This window comes from Gymnoscopelus braueri, assembly GCF_963280865.1.
Source record: "Gymnoscopelus braueri genome assembly, chromosome: 8".
In the NCBI taxonomy this organism is placed as follows: Eukaryota; Metazoa; Chordata; class Actinopteri; order Myctophiformes; family Myctophidae; genus Gymnoscopelus; species Gymnoscopelus braueri.
The window spans coordinates 15,286,056-15,307,957 of record NC_137609.1 but is presented as its reverse complement, the minus strand read 5'-3'; the positions used below and the strand labels follow the sequence as shown (position 1 = coordinate 15,307,957).

The 21,902-nt window shown below is 40.3% G+C and overlaps 1 protein-coding gene across 1 annotated transcript in view; it reads right to left on the bottom strand.

Moving 5' to 3' along the window:
* The window catches only part of dchs1b (dachsous cadherin-related 1b), a 448,519-nt gene that overhangs the window by 84,925 nt on the left and 341,692 nt on the right, over nucleotides 1-21,902 (bottom strand). The window lies entirely within an intron of this gene.

The following is a 21,902-nucleotide window of genomic DNA, read 5'->3' as shown; positions in this document are numbered from 1 at the left end:
GAAGAAGCAACAATGTGCCGCATGAGACCTTTGTTACTTTAAACTTCGGCTATTTGAAAATAGCAGATATAAGCTCACAACGCGTCACGATGCCACGCGTTGTGAGCTTGTAGGCCTGCTATTTTCAAAAATTCTTGCAATAAAATGTGTACTATATTGGAACATTCTAACAACACAAATGCTCCCCTGGGCTGGGCACAAACTATTTTCATGAAAATATTTGAAAACCACTGGTTTGAATAAACAATTAAAAGATTTGTAAGCAAGCCTAAATAAGCAAGTACACGATAAGAAACAAGCCCACCCAAAAAACGCAACCCAAAACTAACCAATATTTACAAAGCAACTTTACAGAAAAAGAAGCCCAAAGTCGCTTTAATATAATAGGCCGACATGGCAACACTGCTGACGTGCTACCCTAACAAACGCCCTACTCACATCTTTTACTTTCTTGAAAGTGAAAAAAATATATATATATATATCAATATTGCAATGTAGAAATACTACATTTTACAAGTAAAAGTCCGGAATTCAAAATGTAATTGACTAAAATTACAAAAGTATTGGTATAAAAATGTACTTAAATAAATACCAAAAGTAGAAATTACTCATTATGCAGAATGTCCCGTTTCACAAGTTTTAAAATGTAAAAATAATCTTTTGAATATAGCAGATCTACAAGCTCACAATGTGTCTCATCTTGAAGCATTAATTGTGAGATTGTAGATCGGCTATTTTCAAATGGCCGAACTGTATAATGGCCTCTTCCATGCAGACTAATTGCGAACGCAGCGGAAGGAGGCGCGCCGAAGGCGCGCCTCCGCGCAAGTGGAGCTTACTATGAAACCGTGCTCGGGTTGTGTCTCTGTGTCTCTGTGTGCACTGTGTGTCTATGTCTGTGTCTCTGTGTGCACTGCCTGCGTGCAGCTCCTCTGAGATAAGTAAATGTCCAATTTAGACATACCATACATCAAATGAAAGGTCTTTGAAAACTGAACACACCTGTCAAGGTTGCGTTTAAGCCCGCCCCTTCCCCCGGAAGCCACGCCCCGGAGAAGGCTCCTAAAAACTCCCCATTGAAACCCCATGTTAAATGAAAAGTGCCCGAATCGCTCCGAAACTTTTTCTACCCCCCCTAAGTGGGGGTCTACGAACAAATACTTCGGGCTCGGATTTTGGCTCCGCCCCCCGGAAGTGGGTGAAACAGGCACTTCAAACACTTTGTTGAATTGTTCAAAAACATTAAAAGTTTTTTTTTTTGGGAATTTTTATTTTTCTAAGATGCTCATTTTAACGCAGATTTATTTTGTATTTTTTTTGTATTTCTTTATTGGTTACTTTTTTTTAAATATTTTTTTTCATATTTATTTAAATTTGTTTGCGTTCGCTTCCCGCGTTCGCGCGTCTTACTTGTTATATAGACTATACTATAGGATTGCTGATATTTGTCTATTTTGCGTTTTATTATTATATATTACCATTTTACTTTTCCAGCTTATCTTGTCATATTTTTTCCACATGCTTGCCTTGAAGATTAGTACAATAAGGTCACTGCCTATAAAATACAGCTGCTAACAGCTATATCATATGCATATAGGCTGTAATAATAATAAACACCTTGAAACCAGAGTGAATATATACTATGCTGTAGATTAGAAGAAAGAAGAAACTAAAGAACTGCACCAAGACAGAGCGTTTGAAAAATGTACTGTTTAATTCCCTTGGGAGGAGGGAGCCATGGCTGAGTGAGGAATGAAGGCAAAATATCACATCAGTCAATGAGAAACCACTCTATATCATCCTATACTTTTACAGTAGATATACGTACAATCATCCATACAATAAAAATATTGATTGTTCAATGTTCACAAATGAAATCTCACTGCATAACCCTCGTCTGTCTGCAACAATCTCATCTAATAATAGTTGAATAGTGACTCCATTCATGCCACACCTCACTTCCCTACAGTAGGTGAATAAATATATTTAGCTTCTACAAAGTACATAGATGCGGGCAGATCGACAGGACAGGGTCACACTAAGTTCATATTGCTGTGCAGAAGTCAAAAGGACAATAACACCAAGAGGTGCACATACTGTACATCAAACGACTGCGTTGAGAAAAAGACTGATGGTCGATTTTCAGCAGAAAATCCGTAATAACCCATGCTTACTTTGCATGATTCAGAGGAATGCACTCTTTACAGTTTGAGAGATGAGACCTTGAAGAAGTCATTGGGTCCACTTTGACATTTGCTTGGGTTTGAAAAAAAATATCTCTTAAAAAAATTATATTCACCACTGTATGAGAGCCGTGCTATTGAGCCCAAGTTCTTGATCTTGCTGTGGCCAGATTCAAGATTTGGATACCTGGAAGCATGGAGTTGTGCCATTATGTGCGAGCTGGCACGTACAAAGGCCAAGCTTAGAGAGTCTCTGCATTCACACAAAGGTTACAGTAGACCAACACCCACACTTTGTATCATTGACTACCATGCAAATACACAAGAGACAAGCCATTTGGAGGACTAACCAGTGTAACAGGTGGAGAGCTCATATATAGATCTCTCACTTTATTACTTCTTTATTGGAGTTTTAAAGTGGTTTAATGCAACATGGTATTCAAATGAGATATCCTTCATATAGTGCATTTTATGTCAAAGAGCATAAGCACATGGGCACTGTCTAAAACAAAGTGTACATACCGGAACTGTATAGAAAACAGCTTTGGAATCTGTAAAGGTGTTGGTTTGTCATATATTGACCAAAAACCTGTTACAGAATATCCTTTGCCTCCATTCAAAACCATTAGAACAGCTACAAAATCAAACTGACCATGGATTAGATCAGCCCAGATCTTTCTTTATGGAAATGTTGTTAAAGGGAGCCGATTTCATCATTTTACCCATCTTGAGTTGTGTCAGTATTGCAGTATGCTGATACAAAGACATTAAGATGAACACATTTTAATTAATAAATATAGTCATGTATTTGGAAAAAATAAATACAAAAATCATACAATCTCAACATCATGCTCCTAGGTTGCGGTAAACCTCATTTTCATTGCCATCCATTGAAGATTGTAGCCATTCTGTGTTCATATCAGGATTTTTTTTAAGTTAAGGTAGACAAATAAGTGATAATATGGACAGGTTTCTTGTCTACAAATATTACTGGGTGTGTGGCTGTGTGCGCATTCAGGGGGAAATCCGCTTTGACTGAAACAGGCACAGGTGCGTGATTAGAGTCAGCTAGTAAAGTGGTTCCCAACTTTTTTCCTTGGAGCCCCCCCCTTCTTATATCTGACACAAGCTGAGACTCCATGCGCAGACACACATGTTTTTTTAAAACATGTTAACCACTTGAGCCCAATATCCACGATTAATCGTGACAATAGCTGATCTACGAGCTCACAACGCATTGCGGTGCGATGAATTGTGAGCTTGTAGATCTACTATTTTTGAAAATCTTGTAATTTTTGGACAAATACAGTATAATAACCCAAAAATGCAAGTTATGATTTTGTTCAACATGTTTAAAATGTTGGACCACAAATAGACAAAGCCCCTGGTTGGAAAACACTGAGCTAGAGCAGCAGTGTGTGACCTGATCACCTGACCTCAAGTACAAGTCCGTCTCTCACTAAAAGATGCATTCCAGATATGCTCTAGAGTGCCATGCTGTGCCCCCTAGATGCACAGAAACCCATCTATATAGGTGATTATTAGTGTTGATATCCTGATTCCTCAGATTTTATCAATCTACAGTTAAATCATTGGGATTCGTCATATGGTTATAGCTAAACTTCAGTATGAAGAATGCGAACCATTATTAACCATATTGGTACAGTTTAGAGTGTTCAAGTGACAGATGACATAGGTTCTAATCTACAGTATTGTACATTTCAAGAGATTTCAAAAAGTGTATTCAAAATAAATGTATAATTCAAACATAATTTGCGTCCTTCTGATTAAAAAATAAAAACACCAAAAGTTTGATCTGCAACACACGTTTATACAATATGTAGTGGGGGTCCCTGGTTCAGCTCTCTCTCAGCTAAGGGGTCCTTGGCATTAAAAACGCTGAAGACCTCTGCTGTAGTCAATGCTAGATGTCATGCGGTGTCCCCAGTGTTTGCTTGTTTGAACAGTTTTGGACCTGCTGGAATAATCAGTACTTCCTCTTTCTCTCTAGGTGTAAATTCTTGACTCTAAGAAGAGCATGAATCTTACGATCTTCCTGAAACAATTCAAGAGGTAATGGGGTGTTGTGATTGGAAGGCTGCAAAATCGAAACCCCTTTTTTCTCCTCTCATACTTATTAACTTTAAAACTGCAATCTGTATAACTTTTGCCCCACCTGGGATTCAAACCTGGGTCTCCTGCATGAAAGACCTAATTTCTACTACTCATTTAAGAGGTAATCCCCGCTTGTCAAGGGAGATATTGTGCTTATGAGCTTTAGGCAGTACCACTTGCCACTGTGTCCTACCCAACACCAGGGTCTGAATATCTCAATGGAAGAGTAGGGAGACACAAGATTCTTGTGCGACCGCTCGGACGTCCACACGTTCAACTTCCCCATGACGCTCTGGCGGGGGATGGCATCCCAGTTCGCCTTCTTCATGGAATGGCGCTGGGCACCCCGAGTAAATCCAGGTGGTTCCAGGAGTGGAGGTGGAGGGGGAGGTGGTGGTGGTGGTCCTCCACCACCACTACCACCAGGTGGAGGAGGTGGAAGTGGTGGAGCAGAGGGTGAGAAGATGTGGGAGGGTGGGGGACATGAAGCATGCTGCTCTGAAACCTCCTGTGCGTTTGGATGAAGAGGAGGAGAATGGACGTCCAGGGTAGGAGGAAAAGCAGTTGTTCCTTCCATCAGCATCACGTTGTGTCACAGAACTCAGACCTGAGGGGACATAAGGGACAGTTGAAAAGGTTATTTATTTTACAACCTCATAATTTATGAGCAACCTGAAACACTGATCACACATTCAAAGCCAAATATAATCTACTGTACCCTTTTTAAACCATGCTGATTAAAAAGCTCCAACACATGTTGCTGAATTTAATACAAATAATCAATGGCAATGTCTAGTGTTTACAGGCCATGATGATTACGATTAAAATTTTGCATTAAAAAAAGTGCAAACTTATTGATTCAAACCATTTCTACATGAACTTTAGAAGTCCAGAAGCCATGTTCTTAGGATAGCATACTATACTAGCCATTATTCAAAGTGGATCTACATTATCCATCAATATTTTTGATCAAGTTACAAACAATGTTACTAAGGAAATAATTCTCACAACAAATAATGTAGTAATTTAGGCTGCCTATATCCTACTGTTATTCATAATGCTGAGTTCCTGGCAGGCTGGCACTCTTTCCTGGTGCCCTGGCCTGCTGCTTGCAATAAGCAACTCTAGATTCAATGTATTGCGGCTGATTGCAATCCCAATGAATGATCAGCCGGCAGGCTAAGCCTGGGAGATTTAAAACTGTATGAGGCGCATTACAAGACTCCAGGTCCAAACAAATGCTCAGGTTTAAAATGTTTACAGCACCAATTATTACAATTTTCCAATAAATATATGAGCACAAAATAAGTTAAACAGTGAGCAAATTACAAAAGCGGCAACAAAATATAACTCCCAGATCACCCTACCTCCACGGTCTAATCAGCCTTGTAGTGAGCAGCAGGTGAATGCCATAATTTATAGACACTGAGGCCACCCACAGTGACACTCCCACCACCAAGGTGCCAATGCGGTGCCTACATCAATCACATACCAATAATCCAATCCAGTGCAGAATTACAAATATAATCCTCATTTGGCTCCTACGCTACACTATGTTTAATATCTGGAATCTAGAGTTGCAATATCAACCCTTGATAGCCCATACATCCAAACAGAAAAGTCCTATCTGATTGTATTAATTAAACGACGTCAAACTCGCCAAATTTTGCAGCTGTACGGAAAGCTTGGATCATCCTCCTTCTATCTGCAAAGTTTTTGTTTCATAAAAATCCACCGTCGACATGTTTATGAGATACTTTGTCAATAAATTCCTTGCAGGTGATTATGTTTCTAAGTGTTGAGGTTTGGAAGCGCTATATGAACTTGACAACGTGCAAGAGTGGAAATCGAGGCTATATATTCGTCAAACATTTTCATGCAAATATAAACAGTGTCCAGACCAGCATGGCGTTTAGGTGCAGGTTTGTAATTTAGCCAACATTGAGTGTTTTTTTCATCCCTACCGACATTAGAAGGTACAAACAAATCCAGCGGACCACCAGCATAGAGAGATGAAATGATAAGTTATAACACAGCGACTTCAGGATGTCAATGAACTAACTCTACTACTGTAAGTGTAGCCTGGGCACCATTCCTTTTCGGGTATATGATCCGGTCGGGAGCGAAAGTTAAAAAAATAAAAAGTGGCCGGATGGGCAGAACCGGAAACACGTCTCACCCCAAAATAGGTCCGATAATAAAATCGTTGATGCGGCATAGTTTCGCTTATTTTTTAAAATGTAAATGTGCGTGCACTATCCGGAGACTATTTTGCGTCTGTATTATCCCACGGGGAAATTCTATTCCATTTAAATAGGGATTGGGGAACCAAAACAAAGCGGCACCGCAAAACCGGATGGGCAGAATCCGGAAACAGGATTCTTTTTTCTTTTTTTTTTCAGTAGGCGTGGCCTAGACCGGATCATATGGTAATTTAGTAACAGACACCAGGCTTTCCTCCGAGGTGGAAAGACTGGTGATGCGAGGTTACTGTAAATGTAGGCTCGCATCACCAGTCTTTCTGTAGGTGAGGACCAGTGTTGCCAGATATTGTTAGAGAAATAAGCAACCAGTTCTAGGAAAACAAGCCCAGTGAGACCTTTGTGCCGCATGAGACCTTTGTTACTTTAAACTTCTATACATCGGCTATTTGAAAATAGCAGATCTATATAAGCTCACAAAGCGTCACGATGCCACGCGTTGTGAGCTTGTAGGTCTGCTATTTTCAAAAATTCTTGCAATAAAATGTGGAATATTGGAACATTCTAACAACACAAATGCTCGCCTGGGCTGGGCACAAACTATTTTCATGAAAATATTTGAAAACCACTGGTTTGAATAAACAATTAAAAGATTTGTAAGCAAGCCTAAATAAGCAAGTACACGGTAAGAAACAAGCCCCCCAAAAAACGCAACCCAAAACTAACCAATATCTACAAAGCAACTTTACAGAAAAAGAAGCCCAAAGTCGCTTATAATAAGCCGACATGGCAACACTGCTGACGTGCTACCCAGAGTGTAGAAAAGAGAGTAACGACACGCTCTGATCTCTCCGCAAAGCGGGCTCCTATGGGCTATAGCAAAGATTGTTAATATAGAAAGATACACATTCTCCATTGGAGCCACTAGAGGCGAAGTAGTACACAAATCCTACAAATGGTCTCCTCAGTAGGCGTGGTTGTCTTCTCCCCCGACCATTCCACCACCCTCCCCCTCCCCTCTCCCTGGCTGACAACGTCATGTGGATGTGTATTTGTGTATTTTCTTTATTAAAGAAAATAAATGCTTTACATGTTTGAAAGTGCACTGTTATTGGCAAAGATGATTTTAAAGAAACCCCAAAAAAGTCTTATCTTCTGCTAGATATGCTCCTATTCTGCTCAACATTGTAACAGGTCCTTTTATTTATAAGGTATATATTTTACCACTATAGACTATTATGTGTTTAGCATGAATGTTTAGCAAAATGTCATGATTCCCAAATCATACCCATCAACCAAGACAGTTAATAATGGAAAATGATATTATTGAGCATTGGAACACACATTTTATTTAATTTTTGAAATGTCCATAATGATTTCACGTAGGCCTACCACATTCACATATAGAATCTCAGTTTATTAGTTTTTAGAACATTTTATGGGGACAGAGCATATGAGTTCAAATCTAATATAATAATACAATATAATCAGTGGTGAGCTGTGGATTTTTTAACTAAGGGGGCTATATTTTATGACGTCACGTGCGCGCGCACGTGCACGCGCGCGCGCAGGCATGTGCACATAGCAACATGCCTGCATATCCAACATAGCAACATTATTTTCCTTTTTTTTAATATAAAAGCCCTTTACATATATTCACCCACACATAAGTACTTAAAATAATCAATCAACTTGTCTTTACTTGAATAACTTTTTTTTAAAGACTTACATTGCTTTTAAAACAGTGTTTTTTAAAACAAGTAAAAAATAAAAAAAATACCCTTTTGCCACTCACCAAAACAACGACGGTTTAAAACCTGTTTTTCGTTACTCCACAGTGCCCTCTACAGATCTTGGTCAATGGAATTTTCCTATTCGACCAGATTCTTCCTTCCGGTGAAATATTTTCTTTTCTGGCCAAAAAGTGTATTTTAGACGTGAGGTGGGGGCTCACAGTGTTCCCACTTAGTAGAATAGGCTTTCAACTCCATTAAACCGTCTTTGTTTTGGTGAGTACCAAAAGTGTATTTTTTATTTTTACTACAGACGAGAGGCTGCGCTACCGCGGTGCGAGGGGAAGAATCGAAAGTACCATAACGTTAAGGAGAACTCCTTCTAACGCTATGGACCAGAGCTAGACAGGGATAAGTTTGTGAGTGTCTGGCAGGCTACTAGCTCTTGTCCTCTGCTAAGCGATTAACCCTTTCACACTCCATGGCTTTAATGTTATGCAAAGCAGCCAGGTTGAGGCCATTGTTAAAGGTGTTAAAGACGGCTCGCCCCCATAGAGGTAATATAGCTCGCCCCTGACGGTGCGTTGTTGTGTTAATGATTGACCGCTCGCGGGCGGCTGACGGTGAGTGCTCGCGCGTGCATGTGGAGCACGCGCGAGCCCCCAGCCTGGGAACTAAGGGGTCGACGACCCCCCGTAGCACCCCCTTCAGCTCAACCCTGAATATAATATAAGGGACAGACAGAGCCCTCTATGTCTCGTCCGTCAGACTGCAGATGGACTCTTCAGATATCTTCCCAGATCTCGCGAGAGTGTGTTGCAAGGATAGAGAAAGGTTGATAACAAAGTAGATTTTCTCCTAATTTGTGTCACAAAAAAAAAAGCCATTTTTGTATGAAAATCGTACATATTTTGTCTTGTGACGATCGGGTCCAATATTTAGTTCAGTGACCATGGAGCTAAAGAATGGTTCAGAAGCTGTGTTCACGTTCACTCTTCCATTGGAATCAATAGACTCCAACTTGCTTCCTGTCTCCTAAAAAGGTGTCCACCTACGTCACGCAGAAACTAGGAGAAACGGGAAGTAAACCGGAGAATGCGCCTCTTGCTATTTTCCTCTTGGGCTATAGTTCCAAACATTGGAACTATCTCATTGAGATAGACAGAGCACTTTCTTACAATGGGAGTCGACGCTAGTGTCAGAACTCTCTTTATGGCTCTGGTGCTACCTAACACACGCCCTACTCACATCTTTTACTTTCTTGAAAGTGAAAACAAATATATATATATATATATCAATATTGCAATGTAGAAATACTACATTTTACAAGTAAAAGTCCGGAATTCAAAATGTAATTGAGTAAAAGTACAAAAGTATTGGTATCAAAATGTACTTAAATAAATACCAAAAGTAGAAATTACTCATTATGCAGAATGTCCCGTTTCACAAGTTTTGAAATGTATAAAATGTAAAAAATAATCTTTTGAATATAGCAGATCTACAAGCTCACAATGTGTCTCATCTTGAAGCATTAATTGTGAGATTGTAGATCGGCTATTTTCAAATGGCCGAACTGTATAATGGCCTCTTCCATGCAGACTAATTATATAGACTATAGGATTGCTGATATTTGTCTATTTTGCGTTTTATTATTATATATATTACCATTTTACTTTTCCAGCTTATCTTGTCATATTTTTTCCACATGCTTGCCTTGAAGATTAGTACAATAAGGTCACTGCCTATAAAATACAGCTGCTAACAGCTATATCATATGCATATAGGCTGTAATAATAATAAACACCTTGAACCAGAGTGAATATATACTATGCTGTAGATTAGAAGAAAGAAACTAAAGAACTGCACCAAGACAGAGCGTTTGAAAAATGTACTGTTTAATTCCCTTGGGAGGAGGGAGCCATGGCTGAGTGAGGAATGAAGGCAAAATATCACATCAGTCAATGAGAAACCACTCTATATCATCCTATACTTTTACAGTAGATATACGTACAATCATCCATACAATACAATAAACCATTGCACCTTAGAAAATATTGATTGTTCAATGTTCACAAATGAAATCTGCTCACTGCATAACCCTCGTCTGTCTGCAACAATCTCATCTAATAATAGTTGAATAGTGACTCCATTCATGCCACACCTCACTTCCCTACAGTAGGTGAATAAATATATTTAGCTTCTACAAAGTACATAGATGCGGGCAGATCGACAGGACAGGGTCACACTAAGTTCATATTGCTGTGCAGAAGTCAAAAGGACAATAACACCAAGAGGTGTCACATACTGTGTTGTGGGTTACAGTGTTGAACTGGTTGAAGACATTCGTCATGGGAACTGGCTCCGATTTGGATCAGGCAAACTCAAAGAACTGTGTAAAATGCTTCCAGAGTAGGGTTTAACACCGGGAATCCCGGGATGCGGGAATCCCGGGAATCCCGAGGTTATTTACCGTCCCGGGAACTGACTTGGGTTCCCGGGATCCCGTTTTTTTTTTTTCTTGTTAGAAATGAATACTAATTAGTAGAAAGGCCTATCTACAGCGCGGAGGAATTACTATTATAATTAGCCAAGTTACTTGCCGCGTTGCCGACCAAGGCAGGGTCCCATCGTCCCGTTGTGAGAACCAATATGGGACGCACTGTAACAGTATTGAACAAAATAAAACACAAGTGGCCGTGATGCCCTGCCCTGCGCACGCTGATTTCACCGTTTCCTCTGCTGTCAAACGGTAGACACCAGTTGACTAGTTGAGATTCAACATCAAGTGAAACGCTGCATAAACAGTGGGTAGGTTTGATTTCGAGCCTATATTCCAGCTTAAAATGCGCGCAAGCCAAGCAATGCTTTTGATAGAGAGAGAGGAGAGACTGGAGAGAGAGAGAGAGCAAGAGAGAGCGCGTGCGAGAGAGAGAGAGAGAGAGAGAGAGAGAGAATTAGACCGATGTGGTCGGTGGTCCGATTTTTTTATCATCATTAATGTAGCCTACCCTACCTACACTTGCATTTTAGAACGTTCAAACTACCATTTTACTAGAACTACCCAGTAGAACAAGTGAACTGCACAACAGCTGTCTGTCTCATTGATTGTCAGTGGCAGCGCATGCATGTGCACATCAAAATCACACTACAAAACCCGACATTTGATCAACAACAAAATATAGATTAATACATTTGACAACATACAGCCAACATCCCAAAATGGAGTCTTAATATCCAGCAAGTAGCCTAATATAAATTAATAACTGCAAACAAATTACAAGTTTAGGCTATCAAATAAATCAATATCCTACAAAAGTAGAGATAAGCTGTGACCTCACCGGCGCTCTGATGGACAATAAATAAATAATCCTTTTGCAAATTCTCTTGTCAATAATGATACAAATGGAACGTTTATTTCAGCAGCTAGAGTTTGACATTGTTTGAGTGCGTGTTGGGTGCACAGCGCAGCTCCTCGTTTAAGTTAATTGTCTTCACCCGCTGCTGCGCAACAGAAGATCTCCGCCAGGGCACTATATTATATTTATATATTATATTTATATGATTTAAAAAATCAACTTAAGTCATTATTAGTGCAAGTTCATAGGTGGACACAATAGGGACATTTGGGCACCTCAATATAAAATTGGCTATTTAAGTATCTACATATAAATGCATTTTAGTGGGTATTTTTTTTTTTTTTTACCCTTTAACGGGAATTCCCGGGAAGCCCGGGAAAAGGTCTGAAAATTCCCGGGAATTAAAATTAGCTATTTCCCGGAAAATGTTAAACCCTATTCCAGAGGACCATGAGGTAGCTGCAACTGTACAGTTATCATTTCTATCTTCCTCCTTTAATACTTGTCATTGGTTCAATATTTATCTATCCCACAGACAGAATTAACCACTTTCACTTTTTGAAAATGGTTCAAAAATAGATCTAAAAGCTTGCCGCATCCTGACGTATTGTGAGGAGAGAGAGAGAGAGGGAGCGCGAGAGATAATGCAAAACATATTAACCAGTGTTTGTTTGATTGTACAGGTGAAACAGCTGCTGTCCTACAGTGGAAATCTCGCCAAGTTACCTGAGGCCGATCAGTTTATGGTGGAGCTGGTAAAAGTGCCACGGTAAGTCATGGTTTGAGTGGTTTACTTTTAAATTAAGATGAGCTAAAAAGACTAGCTGATTTGCAGCTTGTAGATCGGCTATTTTCACAAATCAATATGATTATTTCCAACTTTTGCCTCAATTAAGATTTTTTAAATATTATTTAAACAATCTTAATTGAGGCAAAAGTTGGAAATAATCATGATATTGATATGAAGTCATATTGCCCATTCCTATATTGTATGGGGAGCACCACCTTTGGGAGTCTAAGCAAACCAAAGTTAATTGGTGTGTGTGTGTCGTGATGTATGTTATATTTTAGCTATGAGGACCAGCTGAAGACATTGGTGCTGAAGGAGGAGTTCTTTCCTCTCATGGAGGAGGTGAAGAACTCCATTGCAGTTTTGACCAAGGCAGCTAATGGTAACATGCATGCATCACACAATACCAAGTCAAAGAGTTATTCTTATGCTTGAAATTCTATGCAAAATAACAAATATTCACAGTTAACCTCCTTTTCCCACATAGATATACAGAGTGCTGGGTGACCAGATGACACTTATTGCTATGTAGGGTTGGAGACCATAACTAATACATGTTCATATCAAAGAAACACGTTACAGAGACCCCCATGGACTTCCTCTTCTGCGTTTGTATTGTTATGAAAGAAAATGGCAGTTCTATATATTTGCTTTGGATTGATTGCCAGGTATGTTTGCACATACGAGGAATTTGTCAGTGACATTTGTGCATTACACTGAAGCAACAGTATAGACCAATTATTTGTTTACAAACATTGAGACTGCACGCGCACATGCCGGTTTCACGTAATTAATTCTCAACAGAGTTTGATAGAATGCATTTTACACTTAAGTGTCTTCTTTTCAATTTGCGTCCGGTTCTTTTTGAGCCAGCGTGCGCGCACATACTGGCTGCTATCAGTGTATCGTTGCCTCATAAGGGATGTATAGAGAAACAATCGAATACAGGTGTTTACAGCTATGTTCTCAAAATAAAAGATAAGCAAAAAGAAGTTAATAATAAATAAATAAACGTTGTTTAGAAACTGCTGCATTTAAGCCTTAATGAGGCGCAGTTTACGGAGCTAGTTCAGGCCAGGCAACTCAAGGGGTTGAAGTGGTTAAAAGAAAATCCATCACACAAAGATTTGCCGGCCCCACTGTAGTAACTCTGAGGGCCCCCTAGGGGTCCCCGACCCCCTGTTGAAGACCCCTGGACTACGGGGAAGCAACATATCAGGTGTCGTTTAATTTATGACTGAGCAAAACATTGACCACTTCCTCGATGATGAATAGGTTTCTATCAGAACCTCAAGAGACCAATTCCTGTTAGTCTTCCAGTTGTCTCCCCTCATCTAGTGTGTTCCACTTGAGATTGTATATTCTCATAAGAAGCTTTACGGTCTAACCTTAGATTTTAGTCAAGTGGTTGAAGCTCGCCAATCACCTGTGTCTGATGGGTTAACGGAGGAATGCCTTTGCGACCCAGACTGTGGGATTGGTGTTGTGGGGCCAGCCTGTTCGCAGCCAAGCTGAACAGCTCCTCCATGCTGCCGAAGTCAACCACAAGATTCTTGTGCGACCGCTCGGACGTCCACACGTTCAACTTCCCCATGAGGCTCTGGCGGGGGATGGCATCCCAGTTCGCCTTCTTCATGGATGGCGCTGGGCACCCCGAGTAAATCCAGGTGGTTCCAGGAGTGGAGGGGGAGGTGGAGGGGGAGGTGGTGGTGGTGGTGGTGGTGGTGGTCCACCACCAACACTACCACCAGGTGGAGGAGGTGGAAGTGGTGGAGCAGAGGATGAGATGATGTGGGAGGGTGGGGGACATGAAGCATGCTGCTCTGACATCCCCTGTGCATTTGGATGAAGAGGAGGAAAAGCAGTTGTTCCTTCCATCAGCATCACGTTGTGTAACAGAACTCAGACCTGAGGGGACATAAGGGACAGTTGAAAAGGTTATTTATTTTACAACCTCATAATTTATGAGCAACCTGAAACACTTATCACACATTCAAAGCCAAATATAATCTACTGTAACCTTTTTAAACCCTGCTGATTAAAAAGCTCCAACACATGTTGCTGAATTTAATACAAATAATCAATGGCAATGTCTAGTGTTTACAGGCCATGATGATTACGATTACAAATTTTGCATAAAAAAAGTGCAAACTTATTGATTCAAACCATTTCTATATGAACTTTAGAAGTCCAGAAGCCATGTTCTTAGATTTTTAAACTTTGTTTTATTGGTTTTTTTGCACATTGATATCACATTCAGTGGCATTCGGTTCATGGTATGTGCTATAAGGGGAAAGGGAAAAGAGAACATACAGGCCTTCACATTGAAGGAACCTCAACAGAGGGAAAGAAAACAAAACAAAACAACCTGACAAAAGACAACATTAAAGCAACCGGGGAGACAATAAAACAGTCCATCACAACACAAAAAAAAAAAAAAAAACTACTCGCACGCATACACACACACACATACACACAGTGTCACCTTGGTCTCACCTTAGCTCCACCCCTTTAAGTAACAAATTCAATCGGGAATAACCGGAAAAGTAATTCCATCTGCGTAAACCAAGAAGGGATCCCATATGTCGTGGAATTTTCTAACAGAGCCTCTCAATGTATATCTAATTTTTTCAAGTTGTAAGTTATTAAAGATGTCTCTTATCCATTGAGTATGGGAGGGTGGAGTAGACGATTTCCATCTCATGAGTATTAGGCATCTTGCCAACAGTGTTACAAAGGCTATCAAGTCTGCTTGAGTTCTAGACAGAGGCAGTTGGGAGGTACCAAACAGTGCGGTAATGGCGTTAGGCTCAATGAGTGTCCCAGTTAGTTCTGTAAGAGTGTTAAAAATCTCAGTCCAATATGTGCTCAGAGAACCACATGACCAAAACATATGTACATGTGTTACAGGTGACTGGTGACATTTTTCACAAGCAGGGTCGATGTTATCGAATATTCTTGAGAGCCTAGCTTTCGTCCAGTGGGCCCGATGGACAACTTTACACTGGAGTAGGCCGTGTCTGGCGCACACCGATGAGGTGTGAACCCGACTCAAGATTTTTCGCCAAAGACTGTCAGGGATCTCCTCCCCCAGGTCCTTTACATGATTAACAGGTGTATCAGATAAAGTTTGAATCAAATTGTAAAAATGTGAAATTATGCCCTTCTGCCCCGGAGCCTGAGCGAGAAAGCTGTCCAATGGACATTTCTCAGGAAGGTTAGGGAAGTTTGTGTACCTGTTACAGACAAAACTCCGAATTTGGAGATATCGAAAAAAGTAGTGATTCGGGAGAGAAAACAGGTTTGAGAGTTCTTGAAACGAGCCAAAGACGTTATTAATATATAAATCTCTAAATTGTTTGATTCCTAGGTTGGCCCATTCAACAAATGCATTATCTGATAAAGAGGGAGGAAAGACATGATTCTCAGTTATTGGAGCAGAAGTTGGAAAGGAGTGTAAGGCAAAATTCCGTTTAAACTGGTTCCAAATTCGAAGGGAAGTATTAACCATTATATTTTTGGGCGGTGAAACCGCCCCTATAAGTGAGATTTGGAAAAATGTACATTTTCCTGCGCTGTGATCTGGGCCCAGGAAATTTGTACAATTATCCTGCGCTGTGATTGGCCAATCACAGTCTATTAAGGACTGTGATTGGCCAGTGTCACATGACACATGTGCCTAGCCCTATATAAGAAACCATAACTTGAAAAAAACCAAATTTTGTTTTTTTCAAGTTATGGTTTCGTCCATCATAAAGAGTGTTTCAATAAATGTATCTTTTGTACATGATTGGTTGACTCCATTCAGTATTGTGATTAGCTAGCAAGACACCGCCCACTTCACACAGGGTGTGATTTTTTGTATACAAAGAAGAAGAGCAGTCGAGAGGGGAGTGTAGGAGAGCAGTCAAAGACACAGGTCTTGTGGAAAAAGCTTCCATTACCAACCAGTCCGGGGGAAGGCAAAGTGAGTCCAACTTTAGCCAGTATTGCAGCATGCTAAAATTAGCAGCCCAATAATAAAATCGAAAATTTGGCAGAGCCATTCCTCCAAGAGGTTTTGATTGTTGTAAATACTCTTTACGCAGTCTGGATTTTTTTTTGTTCCAAATAAATTCCAGAATTAAACTGTCAATTGTTTTAAAAAACGCCTGAGGGAGGAAGATTGGTATACACTGAAATAGATAGGAGAACTTAGGGAGAGTGTTCATTTTAATGGAATTGATCCTTGCAGCTAGATTTAGTGGGAGTAATGACCAGCGCTCGAAGTCCTGTTTCATACGAGCCAAACAAGGCGCAAAGTTGGCCTTAAACAGGTTGTTAAAATCGCTTGTGACCTTAACTCCTAGATATGTGAAACTATAAAGAGATATTTTAAAAGGGAAGTTATGTAACGGATAAGTGTGGGCCGTTGCATTCAGAGGGAATAGTTCGCTCTTGCCCAAATTAAGCTCATATCCTGAGATAAAACTAAATGAGTCCAATGTGTCCAGTGCCGCGGGCACAGATGTAGACAGATTGGAGAGATATAAGAGAAGATCGTCTGCGTAAAGTGAGACCCTTTGCTCTGAGCCATACCTGGTTATGCCTGTGATACGGGGATTTGAGCGAAGCGCAATGGCAAGCGGTTCAATACCGATGGCGAACAACAGGGGGCTCAGAGGACAACCCTGTCTGGTAGACCTATGAATCGGGAAGTATTCTGACTGAGTATTGTTTGTCCTCACTGAGGCTTGGGGAGACGAATAGAGTAATTTCACCCAATTGATAAAAATTTTACCAAATCCAAATTTTTCTAGTGTATAAAATAAATATCCCCACTCCACACGATCAAACGCTTTTTCGGCGTCGAGCGATACCACTGCCTCTGGAGCCGTAGATGTGGGAGGGTTGTAAATAATATTAAATAAACGTCTTAAATTAAAAAAAGAATGTCTATTTTTAATAAAAACCTGTTTGGTCAGGAGAGACAATTGAAGGAAGTACTTGCTCAAGACGCAGGGCAAGAAGTTTGGATAGTAGTTTAAAATCCATGTTCAACAGACTAATAGGTCGATATGATGCACACAGCAAAGGGTCCTTATCTTTTTTAAGAATAAGAGATATTGAGGCTTGTGTGAGGGTCTGAGGTAAATTAAGTGAGTTAAAAGATTCGTTATACATATCAGCTAAGAGAGGGGCTAATTTACGCATAAACACTTTGTAGAACTCAGCTGGAAAGCCATCTGGCCCTGGGCATTTACCAGATTGCATCGAAGTGACTGCAATAGTAAGTTCTTCAATAGAGATATCTTTTTCCAGTTCTGTGGCCAGATCAAGTTGAACCAAAGGAACATTGAGTGGGTCAAAGAAGTTATCCAAATGTGAAGTGTCAGCCGTATTTTCAGATGTATAGAGTACTTTATAAAACTCCCTGAATTCGTCATTTATCTCCTTGTGGTCAATTTTTAGGCCTGAAGTTGCTTTAATTTGTGGAATTTGATATGAAGCCGATTTCTGCCGCAGTTGAGATGCTAACAATCTGCCAGCCTTGTCCCCGTGTTCATAATAAGAACATTTAGATTTTAGCAGCATTTCTGCTGTATGATCTGTTGCCAATACTTCAAACTCGGCCTGTACGGCGAGTCGCTCTTGATATAAACCCGGGGAGGGAGAGGAGGCATAGATTATGTCCAGCTGAGCAATACGTTTAGTTAGTTCAGAGAATTTTCTCCTCTTGATCTTCCTCTCATAGCTACTGTACGATATTATTTCACCGCGGATATACGCCTTCAGTGTCTCCCATATCAACGATGGGGACACATCAGGAGTCGTGTTTACAGAGAGAAAAAAATCTATTTGTCTTTCGATGAATTGCACAAAGCCTTCATTAGAGAGTAAACGACTGTTGAAGCGCCAGGGGGCTCGACTACCATCAGATCCCTTAAAATGTATATTCATTGTGACTGGGGCGTGATCCGAAATAACAATCGCATTATGATTAATTGACTTTACAGAAGGAAGGATCCTATTGTCCACTAAAAAATAATCGATGCGACTGAAGGTCTGATGTGCATTTGAGAAAAAAGTAAACTCTTTTTTTAAAGGATTAAAAAAACGCCATGGGTCAGATATCGAGAATTGTTCCATAAAGGACTGAATCACCTTAGCAGATTTCAAAGGTGTGCGCGTTCGGGTGGAGGAGCGATCCAGCTTGGAAGATATCCAGCAATTAAGATCGCCACCCAAAATAAGAAATCGTGAAGCCATATCTGGAAAGCTAGCGAACAAAGATCTAAAAAAGCCATCGTCATCCCAGTTTGGGCCATAAATGTTAACTAATAACACTGGAGTATTGTACATTTCCCCACTAATAATTAAGTACCTTCCATTTGGGTCTGCAATTACCCTAGAGCACACAAAAGACACAGATTTATGCAATATAATAGCCACTCCTCTAGCTTTACTCTGAAATGAAGAATGGTAAATATGCCCAATCCAATTACTCTTTAGTTTTGTCTGGTCTGGTACTTTTAGATGGGTTTCTTGTAGAAAAATCACCTGAGCACCCAGACGCTGGAGATGATGAAGTACTTTACTGCGTTTGACAGGATTATTGATACCTCTGCAATTCCACGTACAAAATTTGATCCCGCCTCCATTTTGTTGTGTCAATGGGGAAGCCATTAAGGCACCTTAGAGGCCAGATGTGATTGACACAGATAAAAAACCATCCTAGGGCATGGTGGATATTGGTGGACCAAAATGACACTGTGAATTCTCATCCATACACACCAAACATACAACATAAAATAAACAACGAAACAAATAACGCAACCAAACAAGGCCAAACAAAACAAACTAACCCAGTGGTTGTTAAGCCACTTTACCTCCCCCCAAATGGCAGAAGTGTCTTCCCAAACCAGACACGCCGAATAACCCTTACTATAACTAAGACCGTTGTTATCAGTAGCCCATAGCTACCTGAGAAAAAGAAACAAATACAAAAAATACAAAAACAATGAGTACATAAGACCCTCAAATCAGATGCATACTCCGCCACACGGCAGCCCCGCACGCCAGGGGTGGCCAGCCCCCAGACCCCTCCTCGCAGCGCAAAATTTTATGCGCTGCGGGCTCAGGGGGGGGGCACCTCCCCCGCACCGCCGCAAGGCACAGCAAGCATGAATAGTTCACATGGGCAACCAGAAGTGGTCAGCCACGACAGGGCAGAGAGACCAAACAAAAAAAGAGAGAACAAAAAAAACAAAAAAATAAGTAATTTAAAGACTTAGAGCCTGATTCCCGCTCCGCCCCGTGACGACGCCGTGCGTTAAGGACGCCAAACCAGCAGGTCCCCCCGACACGGCAACTGTGTGATGCGTCCAGGGTCTGCCGGTCTACCATCCCCGCCCCACAACGCCCCCCCACAGCAGAGCGCGAACAGGACTCAATGTCAGTCCGCCCAACAAATTTAGCTTAATCTCTCCATTAAAGCATAAAGTCAATCATCAATGTGACATGTGAAAACTACCTGAACATGTTCTTAGGATAGCATACTATACTAGCCATTATTCAAAGTGGATCTACATTATCCATCAATATTATTGATCAAGTTACAAACAATGTTACTAAGGAAATAATTCTCACAACAAATAATGTAGTTAATGTAGTCTAATTTAGGCTGCCTATATCCTACTGTTATTCATAATGCTGAGTTCCTGGCAGGCTGGCACTCTTTCCTGGTGCCCTGGCCTGCTGCTTGCAATAAGCAACTCTAGATTCAATGTATTGCGGCTGATTGCATTCCCAATGAATGATCAGCCGGCAGGCTAAGCCTGGGAGATATAAAACTGTATGACGCGCATTACAAGACTCCAGGTCCAAACAAATGCTCAGGTTTAAAATGTTTACAGCACCAATTATTACAAATTTCCAATAAATATGTAATAAATATATGAGCACAAAATAAGTTAAACAGTGAGCAAATTACAAAAGCGGCAACAAATATATAACTCCCAGATCACCCTACCTCCACGGTCAAATCAGCTTTGTAGTGTCGCAGCAGGTGAATGCCATTATTTATAGACACTGAGGCCACCCACAGTGACACGCCCACCACCAAGGTGCCAATGCGGTGCCAACATCAATCACATACCAATAATCCAATCCAGTGCAGAATTACAAATATAATCCTCATTTGGCTCCTACGCTACACAATGTTTAATATCTGGAATCTAGAGTTGCAATATCAACCCTTGATAGCCCATACATCCAAACAGAAAAGTCCTATCTGATTGTATTAAACGACGTCAAACTCGCCAAGTTTTGTAGCTGTACTAATAGCTTGGATCATCCTCCTTCTATCTGCAAAGTTTTTGTTTCATAAAAATCCACCGTCGACATGTTATTATGAGATACTTTCTGTCAATAAATTCCTTGCAGGTGATTATGTTTCGAAGTGTTGGGGTTTGGAAGCGCTATATGAACTTGACAACGTGCAAGAGTAGAACTCGAGGCTATATATATTCGTCAAACATTTTCATGAAAATATAAACAGTGTCCAGACCAGCATGGCGTTTAGGTGCAGATTTGTAATTTAGCCAACATTGAGTGTTTTTTCATCCCTACCGACATTAGAAGGTACAAATAAATCCAGCGGACCACCAGCATAGAGAGATGAGATGATAAGTTATAACACAGCGACTTCAGGATGTCAATGAACTAACTCGACTACTGTAAGTGTAAGCTCGCATCACCAGTCTTTCTGTAGGTGAGGACCAGTGTTGCCAGATATTATTAGAGAAATAAGCAAAGCAACCAGTTCTAGGAAAACAAGCCCAGAAGAAGCAACAATGTGCCGCATGAGACCTTTGTAACTTCTATACATCGGCTATTTGAAAATAGCAGATATAAGCTCACAACGCGTCACGATGCCACGCGTTGTGAGCTTGTAGGCCTGCTATTTTCAAAAATTCTTGCAATAAAATGTGTAATGGAACATTCTAACAACACAAATGCTCCCCTGGGCTGGGCACAAACTATTTTCATGAAAATATTTGAAAACCACTGGTTTGAATAAACAATTAAAAGATTTGTAAGCAAGCCTAAATAAGCAAGTACACGATAAGAAACAAGCCCCCCCAAAAAACGCAACCCAAAACTAACCAATATTTACAAAGCAACTTTTCAGAAAAAGAAGCCCAAAGTCGCTTATAATAAGCCGACATGGCAACACTGCTGACGCGCTACCGTAACATACGCCCTACTCACATCTTTTACTTTCTTGAAAGTGAAAAAAAAAAAGAAAATTATCAATATTGCAATGTAGAAATTCTACATTTTACAAGTAAAAGTCCGGAATTCAAAATGTAATTGAGTAAAAGTACAAAAGTATTGGTATCAAAATGTAATAAATACCAAAAGTAGAAATTACTCATTATGCAGAATGTCCCGTTTCACATGTTTTGAAATGTATAAAATGTAAAAATAATCTTTTGAATATAGCAGATCTACAAGCTCACAATGTGTCTCATCTTGAAGCA